The sequence below is a fragment of the Salmo salar genome, chromosome ssa01 (genome assembly GCF_905237065.1).
Source record: "Salmo salar chromosome ssa01, Ssal_v3.1, whole genome shotgun sequence".
Classification (NCBI taxonomy): Eukaryota; Metazoa; Chordata; class Actinopteri; order Salmoniformes; family Salmonidae; genus Salmo; species Salmo salar.
This window is the reverse complement of record NC_059442.1, coordinates 135,180,316-135,194,652: the sequence shown is the minus strand read 5'-3', so window position 1 is coordinate 135,194,652 and position 14,337 is coordinate 135,180,316. Positions and strand designations below refer to the sequence as shown.

General features: G+C 43.1%; 1 pseudogene; it reads left to right on the top strand.

Annotated features, from left to right (window-relative positions):
- Positions 1 to 20: 20 nt before the first annotated feature.
- On the top strand, positions 21 to 14,250 carry LOC106564883 (vitamin K-dependent gamma-carboxylase-like; annotated as a pseudogene).
- The last annotated feature ends 87 nt before the right edge of the window (positions 14,251 to 14,337 follow it).

Below are 14,337 nucleotides of genomic sequence, written 5' to 3'. Positions count from 1 at the left end.
GGACAGGCTACCTGGTGCTAGCTAGTGTGGGAATATGTTTATATTGGATGATTGTTCAACCAGATTTATATATTTAAAAAATGTGTAGGTGACCAATGACCACTCCCAGAAACAATGCAATGTTATTTCAGGAGGTAATTTAGATGTGTTTTATTAACCATCTCCAAAGACCATTCTCATCCCAACCGCTGTGGTCATATCATTTCCAGGTCCCCACTAGCAGTAGTAGATGTGTTTCGTGAAGAAAAAAAAAACCAATAGACGCTGAGCACGGTTTCAGGTTCCCGGTCGACTTTCCATACAGCCTTCCTTTAAACACGGGCTGACACGTACCCAACTGTTTACTTGTGTTGAATAACTCCCCGGGAAAAGGAGGTGCCTTCTTCTGCTAGGTTGACCTCCCTGTCCATATATCTAGTGTTTTTTGTGGTTGCGTAACCGAGTTAAGTATGGAGGCAGGTTCGTGCGACAATGCTGCTGCAGGTATGTAACAATTGTTGCTTTGCAGCTCTGCTTTCAGTAAATTGTTACACTGTTTATAGCAAGGTGAGATTTAGTTTGAGTAATACGTTAATTACGGTGAGTGAGTTGCATTACATCCTTCTTATACGTGCAACATACGCAATGAGTTTATAATCAGGAAAAACTATTAATTGGGTCTTATGGTTTATAGTGCATTGTGGCATTTACATACAGTACACAACACATACCTATTGCATTCTTGTGAACAGTAGGGTAAAGATGTTTCTCTTCTGAAGTGTGAATTGGTATACATCTTTCCCCTTCTCGCTTAGGTACTCCTTTCATTGAGTAGTCTTCAGAACAGGGGGACTCTTCTGGGAGTAGTGATGAAGGGACCATGGACAAGGAGATGGCACCAACAGCAGAGAGGGTAGTGGAAAGTGAGAGCAGGATGAAGCATCTGTTTGGGTTTGAGAAGGAGGACCTGTCCTCCTGGCATCACCAGGTGTATCTCCTAAACCACCCGACTAACCCTGCTTCTCTGGGCATCTTCCACTTCGTGTTTGGTGACCTGTCAGTCATTTTCACTAAGCTTAGTTATCCTGAGTCAAAATGGCTGCAGGATCTGTCATTTTAATTTGTGCCTGAGGATGTAATAAATTGAATAAGAAGTTGAGTGTCATATGCTAGTCAAATCATCAGCTGGTGGTCAGGTGAGTGTAGTCTTGTGTCTGGCATTGGTATAGCATAGCACTTATAACACCAGATAAGTGGGTTCGATTCCCAGGCTCACCCATATGTAAAATGCATGCAAGCATGACTAAGTCGCTTTTGAGAAAACCGTCTGCTAAATGAAAGATATTATTATAATCTTCTGTCTCTGTCCTGCAGGCATGATAATGACAATAGACATCACACAGGAGCGAGGCCATAGCCACCTGGATGGGGCTCCCGTGTGCCGCATTTATCTCTTCAACTTCCTGCAGCCGCTGCCTCTTGATTATATGTACCTGGTCTATGTGGTAATGCTCTTTGGTAGGTCAAGTTCTGATTCAGTGATTAGAACAGCAACTGTATGCTGTCCCCTTTGTGTGTGTGTGTTTTAATGAGAGCATCAATGTTCAATTTCCATGTTTGTGTCTTCTTTATAGGTGCTGTGGGAATCATGCTGGGCTGTTTCTACCGCCTCTCCTGTCTCATGTTCATATCCACCTACTGGTACATCTTCTTCCTGGACAAAACAGCATGGAACAACCACTCTTACCTCTATGGCCTCATTGGCTTCCAGCTGACATTCATGGACGCCAACAGATATTGGTGAGTAGTTAATCTCTTATGAAACCATTGTACTAAAGAGTTGTTAGGTATAATATATTTGGTTGATTGACATTCTTTTTTTTCAGTATCTTTCTGTGTGTGTGTCATTGTATGCACACTTATGCACTTATAGTACCAGTCAAAAGTTTGGACACACCTACTAATTCAAGGGTTTTTCTTTGTCTTTATTATTTTCTACATTGTAGAATAATAGTGAAGATATCAAAACTATGAAATAACACATGGAATTATGTAGTAACCAAAAAGTGTTAAACAAAAATATATTTTAGATTCTTCAAAGAAGCCACCCTTTGCCTTGATGACAGCTTTGTACACTTTGCATTCTCTCAACCAGCTTAATGAGGAATGCTTTTCCAACAGTCTTGAAGGAGTTCCCACATATGCTGAGCACTTGTTGGCTGCTTTTCCTTCACTCTGCGGTCTAACTCATCCCAAACCATCTAATTTCAGTTGAGGTCAGGTGATTGGAGGCCAGGTCATCTGATGCAGCACCAAATGGGATGGCGTATCGCTGCAAAATGCTGTGGTAGCCATGCTGGTTAAGTGTGCCTTGAATTCTAAATAAATCACAGACGGTGTCACCAGCAAAGCACCCCCACCCCATCACACCTCCTTCTCCATGCTTCACGGTGGGAACCACACATGTGGAGATCACCTGTTCACCTACTCTGCGTCTAACAAAGACACAGCGGTTGGAACCAAAAATCTCAAATTTTGAATAATGTTCATTGCTCCTGTGTTTCTTGGCCCAAGCAAGTCTCTTCTTCATATTGGTGTCCTTTAGTAGTGGTTTCTTTGCAGCAATTCGACCTGATTCACACAGTCTCCTCTGAACAGTTGATGTTGAGACGTGTCTGTTACTTGAACTCTGTGAAGCATTTATTTGGGCTGCAATTTCTGAGGCTGGTAACACTTGATGGTTTTGGCGACATTTTCCGGATTGACTGACCATCATGACTTAAAGTAATGATGGACTGTCGTTTCTCTTTGCTTATTTGAGTTGTTCTTGCCATAATATGGACTTGGTCTTTTACCAAATAGAGCTATCGTCTGTATACCATCCCTACCTTGTCACAACAACTGATTGGCTTAAACACATTAATTAACTTTTAACAAGGCACGCCTGTTAATTGAAATGCATTTCAGGTGACTACCTCATGAAGTTTGTTGAGAGAATGCCAAGAGAGTGCAAAGCTGTCATCAAGGCAAAGGGTGGCTACTTTGAAGAAGTAGCCACCTTTTTCCATGTGTTATTTCATAGTTTTGATATCTTCACTATTATTCTACAATGTAGAAAATATTAAAAATAAAGAAAAGCCCTTGAATGAGTAGGTGTGTCCAAACCTTTGACTGGTACTGTATATTATTATTTTCAGATCAATAGATGGATTACTTAATCCTTAGAAATAGAATGCCCAAGTGCCACATTGGAACTATACTCTTCTGAGGTTTCAGGTCTGTGCCAAATGCATTATATTGAATCCAAGGAAACTTGTCTTCATTACTACTCTATTAAGCGTATCTGCCTAATTACATGTGTGTGATAAACCTTTAGGATGCTCCTATAATATGAATATCTTGATATTTGTCCTTGGCAGATTTTCATAGTATACTTCATTGTTGGAATCAAGAAATTGGATGCAGACTGGGTGGGGGGGATATTCCATGTCATACTTGGCACACCATTGGCTTTTTGACCCTTTCAGGTTAGTTAAACAGGGCCCTGCTCTGTCATGTTTTGCATGGATTATCAAACTGCCCCAATCTCACAATGTTGTATGCGTTTTATCCTGTGTGTCTGTCCCACAGGATGATTCTGCCTACTGAAATGGTGAGTCTACTGGTTGTCCATGGAGGTGGTCTTTGTCTGGATCTGTCTGCCGGCTATCTGCTGTTTTTCGACGCTACACGCCCTTTTGGCATTTTCTTTGTCAGTTACTTTCCCTGTATGAATTCCCAACTCCTCAGCATCGGTGAGAACCCATTGATTAATTGTATTTAGTTATCGTAACGAATGATCAAATATTATAATTCAAAATCCATGAGGGCTGCTTGTAATTACTAAGCATCGTCATTAAACGATTGCATTGATAAGTATTTCCTTATCACTTATCTTTTTTTATTTATATAAACTTTATTTTACTAGGCAAGTCAGTTAAGAACAAATTGTTATTTACAATGACGGCCTATCCTTGAGGGCAACATAATGCAAGCAGTCTCCTGTGACCCATAAAGCATTTTCAAAGCTATCTTTTCTATAATGATCCACTATTTAAGTTCATCTATAATCCCCTATTGATCACATTGTCCTTTATTTTATCTCCTGGTATGCTTGTCTACACCATGCTGGCCACGAGTCCTCTCTTCTGCTACCCCGACTGGCCCAGGAACTTCTTTAGTCGCTTCCCAGAGTTCCTCAGGCCAGTGCTGCCGCTCACGTCTCCTCCCCCACAGCCCAGCATCTCCTGTGTTTACCCAGAGACCTAAAACACCTCTACAGGATCCACTCTGCGCCCAAGGCCTCCAAAACACGGTTTAAACACAAGCTGGCAACTCTGTTCACCATTCTTTACATGGCTGAACAGTTCTTCCTGCCTTACTCTCACTTCATCACACAGGTACTACTGTAGAAATGGAGGATGAGTTTGTGATAAACTTGTAGTCCTTTCCATGTATTGAATTAAGAAAAAGCCCTGATTTGAATGTCACAGTTGGGAGTCACTGAGTGTACCGCTGTCAGCTAAAGTTATTTCCCAACTCTACGGGTTACCAGAATCATTTCTCAATCAGTGTCAACACTGCTATACGTCAGCACCAAACAGTAGTGTAGACTGTGTTGAGTCAGCAGAACGATGGGAGTTGCAGAGGGGTGTGGAAGGAGGCTTTGTAGAAGTAAAACTGGTCCATACATCCTGCTGTCCTGATCTGGAGTGCAGTTCTGTTTTTTATTTGACCTTTATTTAACTAGGCAAGTCAGTTAAGAACAAATTCTTATTTTCAATGACGGCCTAGGAACAGTTGGTTAACTGCCTTGTTCAGGGGTAGTAGAAAGGGATCTTATACGGTCTCTTTTGATATTCCTTATATACAGTTGAAGTCAGAAGTTTACATACACCTTCGCCAAATACATTTAAAGTCAGTTTTTCACAATTCCTGACATTTAATCCTAGTAAAAATGCCCTGTTTTAGGTGTTAGGATCACCACTTTATTTTAAGAATGTGAAATGTCAGAATAATGGTAGAAGGAATGATTTTTCAGCTTTTATTTATTTCATCACAGTGCCAGTGGGTCAGAAGTTTACATGCACTTAATTAGTTCTTGGTAGCATTGCCTTAAACAATTTATACTTGGGTCAAACGTTTTGGGTAGACTTCCACAAGCTTCCCACATTAAGTTGGGTGAATTTTGGCCCATTCCTCCTGACAGCTGGTGTAACGGAGTCAGTTTTGTAGGCCTCCTTGCTTTTTCAGTTCTGCCCACACATTTTCTATAGGTTTGAGGTCAGGGCTTTGTGATGGCCACTCAGTACCTTGACTTTGTTGTCCTTAAGCCATTTTGCCACATCTTTTGGAAGTGTGCTTGGGGTCATTGTCCATTTGGAGACCCATTTGCGACCAAGCCTTAACTTCCTGACTGATGTCTTGTGGATATATTGAAGCAACATCTCAATTTTCCTTCCTCATGACGCCATCTATTTTGTGAAGTGCACCAGTCCCTCTCTCAGCAAAGCACCCCCACAACATGATGCTGCCACCTCCGTGCTTCACAGTTGGGATGGTATTCTTCAACTTGCAAGCCTCCTCCTTTTCCTCCAAATATAACGATGGTCATTATGGCCAAACAGTTATATTTTTGTTTCATCAGACCAGAGGACATTTTCCAAAAAGTACGATCTTTGTCCCCATGTGCAGTTGCAAACCATAGTCTGGCTTTTTTGTTGCGGTTTTGGAGCAGTGGCTTCTTCCTTGCTGAGCGGCCTTTCAGGTTATGTCGATATAAGACGTGTTTTACTGTGGATATAGATACTTTTGTACCCGTTTCCTCCAGCATCTTCACAAGGTCCTTTGCTGTTGTTCTGGGATTGATTTGCACTTTTCGCACCAAAGTACATTCATCTCTAGGAGACAGAAGGCGTCTCCTTCCTGAGCGGTATGACGGCTGCGTGGTCCCATGGTGTTTATACTTGCGTACTATTGTTTCTACAGATGAACGTGGTACCTTCAGGCGTTTGGAAATTGCTCCCAAGGATGAATCAGACGTGTGGAGGTCTACAAAAACTCTCAGGTCTTGGCTGATTTCTTTTGATTTTCCCATGATGTCAAGCAGAGAGGCACTGAGTTTGATGTTAGGCCTTGAAATACATCCACAGGTACACCTCCAATTGACTCAAATTATGTCAATTAGCCTATCAGAAGCTTCTAAAGCCATGACATAATTTTCTGGAATTTTCCAAGCTGTTTAAAGGCACAGTCAACTTAGTGACCTGAAAATAGTTGTGCAGCAATGCTCCCCATCCAACCTGACAGAGCTTGAGAGGATCTGCAGAGAAGAATGGGAGAAACTCCCCAAATACAGGTGTGCCAAGCTTGTAGTGTCATACCCAAGAAGACTCAAGGCTGTAATCTCTGCCAAAGGTGCTTCAACAAAGTACTGAGTAAAGGGTCTGACTACGTATGTAAATGTGATATTTCAGTTTTTAGCAACAAACAAAGTTTGTGGTTTGTCATTATGGGGTATTGTGTGTAGATTGATGAGGATAAAAAAAAAAAAAAAACATTTTAGAATAAGACTATTGTAACAAAATGTGGAAAAAAGTCAAGGGGTCTGAATACTTTCCAAAGGCACTGTGTGTGTACATTGAGTGTACAACAAATTAAGAACACCTGCTCTTTCCAAGACAGACTGACCAGGTGAATCCATGATCCCCTATTGATGTCACTTGTTAAATCCACTTCAATCACTGGAGGTGAAAGGGAGGAGACAGATGCACAAAAATCATATATATTTTTTTACGTCTGCCATTCAAAGGGTGAATGGCCATGACATAGAATTGAAGTGCCTTTGAACTGGGTATGGTATTAGGTGCCAAGCATACCAGTTTGTGTCAAGAACTGCACCACTGCTGGGTTTTTCATGCTCAACAGTTTCCTGTGTGTAGGAAGAATGTTGGCTGAATGGACATCCAGCCAACTTGACACAAATGTGGGAATAATTGGAGTCAACATGCGCCAGCATCTCTGTGGAATGCTTTCGACACCTTGTAGATTCCATGCCCCAATGAATTGAGGCTGTTCTGAGGGCAAAAGTGTGGGGGAGTGCAACTAAATATTAGGAAGGTGTTCCTAATGTTTGGTATGTTCAGTGTGATATATACTGAACAAAAATATAAACACAACATGCAACAAGTTCAACGATTTTCCTGAGTTACAGTTCATATAAGAAAGTCAGCCAATTGAAATAATAAATTAGGCCGTAATCTATGGATTTGACTTGAGTGGGCAGGGCGCAGCCATGGGTGGGCCTGGTAGGGCATAGGCTCACCCATTTGGGAGCCAGGTCTCAACCAATCAGAATGAGTTCTTCCCCACAAAAAGACAGACAGAAAGAAAGAGACAAATACTTCTCAGTGTCATCAGCTGTCCTGGTATCTGGTCTCAGATGATCCCGCAGGTGAAAGAAGCCGGATGAGGAGGTCTTGGGCTGGCATGGTTACACATGGTCTGCTGTCGGACGTACTGACAAATTCTCTAAAACGACATTATGATGAACATTAAAATCTCTGGCAACAGCTGTGGTGGACTTTCCTGTAGTCAGCATGCCAATTGCAAACTCCCTCAAAACTTCAGACTTCTGTGGCATTGTGTTGTGTGACAAAACTGCACATTTTAGAGTGGCCTTTTGTCTCCAGCACAAGGTGCACCTGTATAATGATCATGCTGTTTAATCAGCTTCTTGATAATCCATCCACCAGACAGGTGTGACATACCTTGAGAAATGCTCGCTAACAGGGATGTCAAAAATATATATATAAACACAACATGTAAAGTGTTAGTCCCATGTTTCAAGAGCTGAAATAAAAGCTCTATTACATTTTCCATATGCACAAAATGCTTATTTCTCAAAAATTCTGTGCACAAATGTGTATAATTATTGCTTTTTGACCTAGGGCTATAACAACTGGACCAATGGCCTGTATGGGTACTCCTGGGATGTGATGGTTCACTATTGCTCCTACCAGCATGTCAAGACAGAAAAACAGGAGAGGTTGGATACCTCAACCCTGGGGTAAGCCACTGAACCATAACACCAATATAGAGTCATAAGAAAGGTTAGAAAGCAAAAGTGGAAAACATGGGGATTGTGACACTGAGGAGTATAAGCTCAAGTCGATTCATTAACCATTCAACATCCCATCTGAACAATGATGGCACTCTGGGTCTGATTTTTAAGTGAACTACATACAGAAAGTAATCAGCCCTACATACAGTAGGACCTCCAGAGATAAGAACACATTGGGAATGGAGGTCGCCCATAATGTTCATTCATTCACTTCAACACACCTTTGTAGAAATTATTGATTGCGTAAATCTTATTTAATTATGAACTTTTCTGTGACAATATCTGGGAGAAGGCGGATCTGAGTACCTTGTACTGCAATACTCATGAAGGTTTTGTGAATGTCTTATGTATACCCCATTCATGTGGTGTTCATGTTTTGTGTGTGCGTATTTACATGTTCTGAAAAGCTCTGTGGTGCTCCTGTAGGTGTTCACTCAGTCGGCGGTGGAAGGACCATGGGGACATGCTGAAGCAGTGTGCCACCTGCCTGAGGCGCCACCTGCCTCACTACAACATCTCTGACCCAGAGATCTACTTTGACATCTGGGTGTCCATCAATGAACGCTTCCAACAACGGTACTACATGGCCTTTTTGTGATCTTTCACATCCTCCACATGGATAGAAATGTTCTTCGCAGTTTGGTCTTGAATTCTCTTTTCCCTTCCATTAGGATCTTTGACCCCCATGTGAACATTGTGAAGGCAGACTGGTCACCATTCGGCCCAAATCCATGGCTCACACCTCTGCTGGTGGACCTCTCTCCCTGGAGGACCAAGTTTCAGGAGATCGAGGACTCTTTGGACAACCAGACAGAGATCGTCTTCATCGCAGACTTCCCAGGTTCGGGGTCTCCCCCTCTCCCTCATTGTTTTCCATTGAGAGTAATTATATTTGGGTAATTTAGCAGACTCTTATCCAGAGCGACTTACAGTTAGTGCAATCATTTTAAGATAGCTAGGTGGGTCAACTACATCACAGGCATAGTAAATAGACTTTTACTCAAGGTGAGGAAGGAGGGGGATTATTTAAGATACTCTTTGAAGAGGTAGGGTTTGAGGTGCTTTCAGAAGATCGGCAGGGACTCGGCTGTCATAGCTTCACGGGGAAGCTGGTTCCACCATTGAGGTGCCAGGACAGGGAAGAGTTTGGACTGGGCTGAGCGGGAGCTGCCCTCCTGTAGGAATGGGAGGTCCAAGAGACCAGAGGTGGTGTAGGGTTGGGGGTGTAGGGTTTGAGCATAGCCTGAAGATAGGGAGTGGCATTTCCTCTTGCTGCTCTGTAAGCAAGCACCATGGTCTTGTAGTGGATGCAAGCTTCGCCTGGAAGCCAGTGGAGTGTGCGGAGGAGCGGGGTGACATGGGAGAACCTGGGAAGGTTGAAAACCAGGAGGGCTGCAGCGTTCTGGATAAGTTTCAGGGGTTTGATGGCACAAGCTGGGAGCCTGCAGGAGCGAGTCACTGCTTTAATGTTTGCAGAGAACGACAGGGTGTTGTCCAGGGTCACACCAAGGTTCTTTGCACACTTGGAGGCTGACACTGTGGAGTTGTCAATCGTGATGGAGAGGTCTTTGAGTGGGCAGGCCTTCCCTGGGTGGAAGGGCAGCTCCGTCTTGTTGAGCTTGAGGTGGTGGGCCGACATCCAAGCTGAGATATCTGGCAGGCATGCAGATATGGGTGTCGCCACCTGGGTGTCAGAAGGGGGGAGAAGGAGAAAAGTAGTTGTGTCATCCTCATAGTAATGATAGGAGAGACCATGTGAGGATATGACGGAGCCGAGTGACTTGGTGTATAGAAAGAATAGGAAAGGGCCAACATGGTGATTACTGATTCCTCACCCAAAGTACATTTCAATCCTAATCATGCATGTGTTGGTTCGTCTTTCCTCTAGGTCTCCACCTAGATAACTATGTCAGTGAGGACCTGGGCAACACCAGTGTGCAGGTGCTGCAGGGCTTGCTGAATGTTGAGATAGTGGATGAGAAGAACTACACTCTCCAACCTGGAGAGCAGGAGCAGGTATACTCCTTCGTCACCCTACCTGCTTCAGCCAGCCTGTAATAACACCCTTCAATGGATGACAGCTGTACTGTAGTCATTATAATGGTGTGGAACTTACTGCTAAACATATGTTTCACATTCCAGTTGCCATGATGTAGCTAGGAGTACTCATTGTATGTGTGTGTGAGCAGCTTCCTGCTGGGGCCTACCATAAGGTGTACAGTGTCTGAGGAGCCGTCGTGCTACATGGTCATCTACGTCAACACCACAGAAGCAGCGCTACAGAGGAACTTCACTAAGCTGTTTGAACTGCATGAGCGGGTCCGCAACGGAACAGGTCAGGGCTTAAATATACAGCGCATTCAGAAAGTACTCAGACCCCTTCGCTTTTTCCACATTTTGTACGTTACAGCCTTATTCTGAAATTGATTATATAAATGTTCCTTAATAATATACACGCTACCCCACAATGACAAAGCAAAACTGTTTTGTGTGACATTTTTGCCCCTTTATTAAAAATAAAAAACATACCTTATTTACATAAGTATTCAGACCCTTTACTATGAGACTTGAAATTGAGCTCAGGTGCATCCTGTTTCCATTGATCATCCTTGAGATGTTTCTACAACTTGGAGTCGACCTGTGGTCAATTCAATTGATTTTGAATTTAGCCATGAGGTCGAAGGAATTCCGAGACAGGAATGTGTCGAGGCACAGATCTGGGGAAGGGTAGCAAAACATTTCTGCAGCATTGAAGGTCCCCAAGAATACAGTGGCCTCCATCATTCTTAAATAAAATAAGTTTGGAACTACCAAGACTCTTCCTAGAGCTGACCGCCTGGCCAAACTGGGCAATCGGGGGAGAAGGGCCTTGGTCAGGGAGGTGACCAAGAACCCGATGATCACTCTGATAAAGCTCCAGAGATCCTCTGTGGAGATGGGAGAAACTTCCAGAAGGACAACCATCTCTGCAGCACTTCACTAATCAGGCCTTTATGGTAAAGTGGCCAGATGGAAGCCACTCTGCAGTAAAAGGCACATGACAGCCCGCTTGGAGTTTGACAAAAGGCACCTAAAGGACTCCCAGACCATGATAAACAAGATTTAACTATTTGGCCTGAATGCCAAGCGTCCCGTCTGGAGGAAACCTGGCACCATCTCTACAGTGAAGCATGGTGGTGGCAGCATCACGCTGTGGGGATGTTTATCAGCGGCAGGGACTGGGAGACTAGTCAGGATCAAGGGAAAGATGAACAGAGTAAAGTACAGAGAGATCCTTGGTGAAAACCTGCTCCAGAGCACTCAGGACCTCAGACTGGGGTGAAGATTCACCTTCCAACTGGACAACGATCCTAAGCACACAGCCAAGACAGCGCAGGAGTGGCTTCGGGACAAGTCTCTGAATGTCCTTGAGTGGCCCAGCCAGAGCCCAGATTTGAACCCGATCAAACATCTCTGGAGAGAGCTGAAAATAGCTGTGCAGCAACGCTCCCCATCCAACCTGACAGAGCTTGAGAGGATCTGCAGAGACTAATGGGAGAAACTCCCCAAATACAGGTGTGCTAAGTTTGAACCGTCATACCCAAGAAGAATCAAGGCTGTAGTCGCTGCCAAAGGTGCTTCAACAAAGTACTGAGTAAAGGGTCTGAATACTTATGTAAATAACATAATTATACAATTTTTTTTTTATACAAACCTGTTTTTGCTTTGTGGTGTGTAGATTGATAAGGGAAAAAACTATAATACATTTTAGAATAAGGCTGCAACGTAACAAAATGTCAAGGGGTCTAAATACTTTCCGTATGCACTGTACACACAATAGGAACTAGCACGCAACATAAAGGAAGTGCTAAGCCAGTGTTTCCAAACCCTGGTCCTCCAGTACAAATGTTCATTGTAGCCCTGTACAAACACACGTCATTCAACTCATTGAGGGCTTGATGATTAGTTGACAAGTTGAATCAGGTGTGCTTGTCCAGTGTTATAATAAAATGTGTACTGTTGGGGGTACTGGGACCAGGGTTGGGAAACACTGTGCTAAGCTAACACATTGTCTTGTCCCTGCCTCCAGAGCTCCAGCCACTCATCACTGGAGACAATGATGACGGGTCAGAGGTCAATGTGATGGATCCCGTCGTCCGGCTGTTTCTATGCCGACAGCGACGAATTAAGGAAGTGAAGAAGCACAGGGAAGCCAACATGTTCGAAAGGCTGAACCGGTTTACTGTGGAAAAAGTACATGTTGCGGCGAACGTGAGTGTTTTGTTTTCATGCAACTACCAAAACCCATGGCAAAACTCATACTTATGTCTGTATTTGTCTCAATGTCCTTGTCCGCAAACAATTTCCCCATTAGGATTATAGTCATTATCCTGTCTTCACTTAAACCCATGCGATTCCTCCACTTTCCACTGGTATCCTGCACCAGCTTGGCGCGTTTCTATGTTTTGTAGTAAAAAAGGTAAATATAAGCGTTTCCAATGACATCATCGGTATGCATCATGATTTTAACCAATTGTCTACAAATTGGTTGTCACTTATCTTATCTATTTTACTACAAAACATAGAAATGTGCCATTTTCACATACACTACATGACCAAAAGTATGTGGACAACTGCTCGTTTAACATCTCATTCCAAAATCATGGGCATTAATATGGAGTTGATCCCCCCCTTTGCTGCTTTTACAACAGCCTCCACACTTCTGGGAAGGCTTTCCACTAGATGTTGGAACATTTCTGCAGGGACTTCCATTCAGCCACAAGAGCATTAGTGAGGTTGGGCAATTAGGTCTGGCTCAGTCGGCGTTCCAATTCATCCCAAAGGTATTCGATAGGGTTGAGGTCAGGGCTCTGTGCAGTACAGGCAAGTTCTTCTACCCCATTTCTGTATGGACCTCACTTTGTGCACGGGGGCATTGTCATGCTGAAACAGGAAAGGGATTTCCCCAAACTGTTGCCACAAAGTTGGAAGCACAGAATGTCATTGTATGCTGTAGCATTAAGATTTCCCTTCACTGGAACTAAGGGGCCTAGCCCGAACCATGAAAAACAGCCCCAGACCATTATTCCTCTTTCACCAAACTTTACAGTTGGCACTATACATTCGGACAGGAAGCGTTCTCCTGGCATCCGCCAAACCCAGATTTGTCCATCGGACTGCCAGATGGTGAAGCGTGATTCATCACTCCAGAGACCAATGGTTGTGAGCTTTACACCAATCCAGCTGACACTTGGCATTGTGATCTTAGGCTTGTGTGTGGCTGCTTTTGACCATGTTAATACCTCAAGGATCTGACCCTTTTCTCAAATTTCACCTAAAATGACATACCCAAATCTAACTGCCTGTAACTCAGGACTTGAAGCAAGGATATGCATATTATTGATACCATTTGAAAGGACACACTTTGAAGTTTGTGGAAATGTGAAATTTATGTAGGAGAATATAGCACTTTAGATCTGGTAAAAGATGTTTTTTTGTTGCGCCATCTTTGAAATGCAAGAGAAAGGCCATAATGTATTATTCCAGCCCATGTGCAATTTAGATTTTGGCCACTAGATAGCAGCAGTGCATGTGCAAAGTTTTAGACTGATCCAAACGCACATCTGTTCAAAATGGGGGAGACACCGATCCCGTCAAGGTTAATGTTCAGATGGTGCTGAATTCTCCTTAATGTAGACATTAGCATTTTAGGAAGGAGTACATGTCATATAAGGCACATATCTTTGAGGGTACCATGCGCTCTGTGTTGTAGGTTTCTGATGACAGCCATAGCCATGTGTAACCTGGTGGTGGGCCTCCCTCTGGAGCAGCTGACCAGGGAAGTAACCAGAGACAGAGGCCAACCAGGACGAGGTCTGCCACGATCAGCTCTAGGAGTATTGTTTGTGTGAGAAAATGTATTAGTAAATTAATTTAATGACAGTGAGAAGATGCTAGACTGTCAAAGGATTTTTGTAAAAGCCTGCATTGTATTTGAAAATATGTTTGGAATTGTGCAGGGGCAAGTTTGTTATGACTGATCCTCCTGTTTTACAAAAAAATACATTCCAAGATTGTTGGATTTAACTTATGCAAAATTAAACATGCACCTTCACAAAAGGTCTCTCTTTGCTATGCCTAACTTTGTCATTTGATTGAGGGTAATAATTGTGTTTACTTGATAGCTACCTACACATAGCTAGCTAGAATAAAATGTG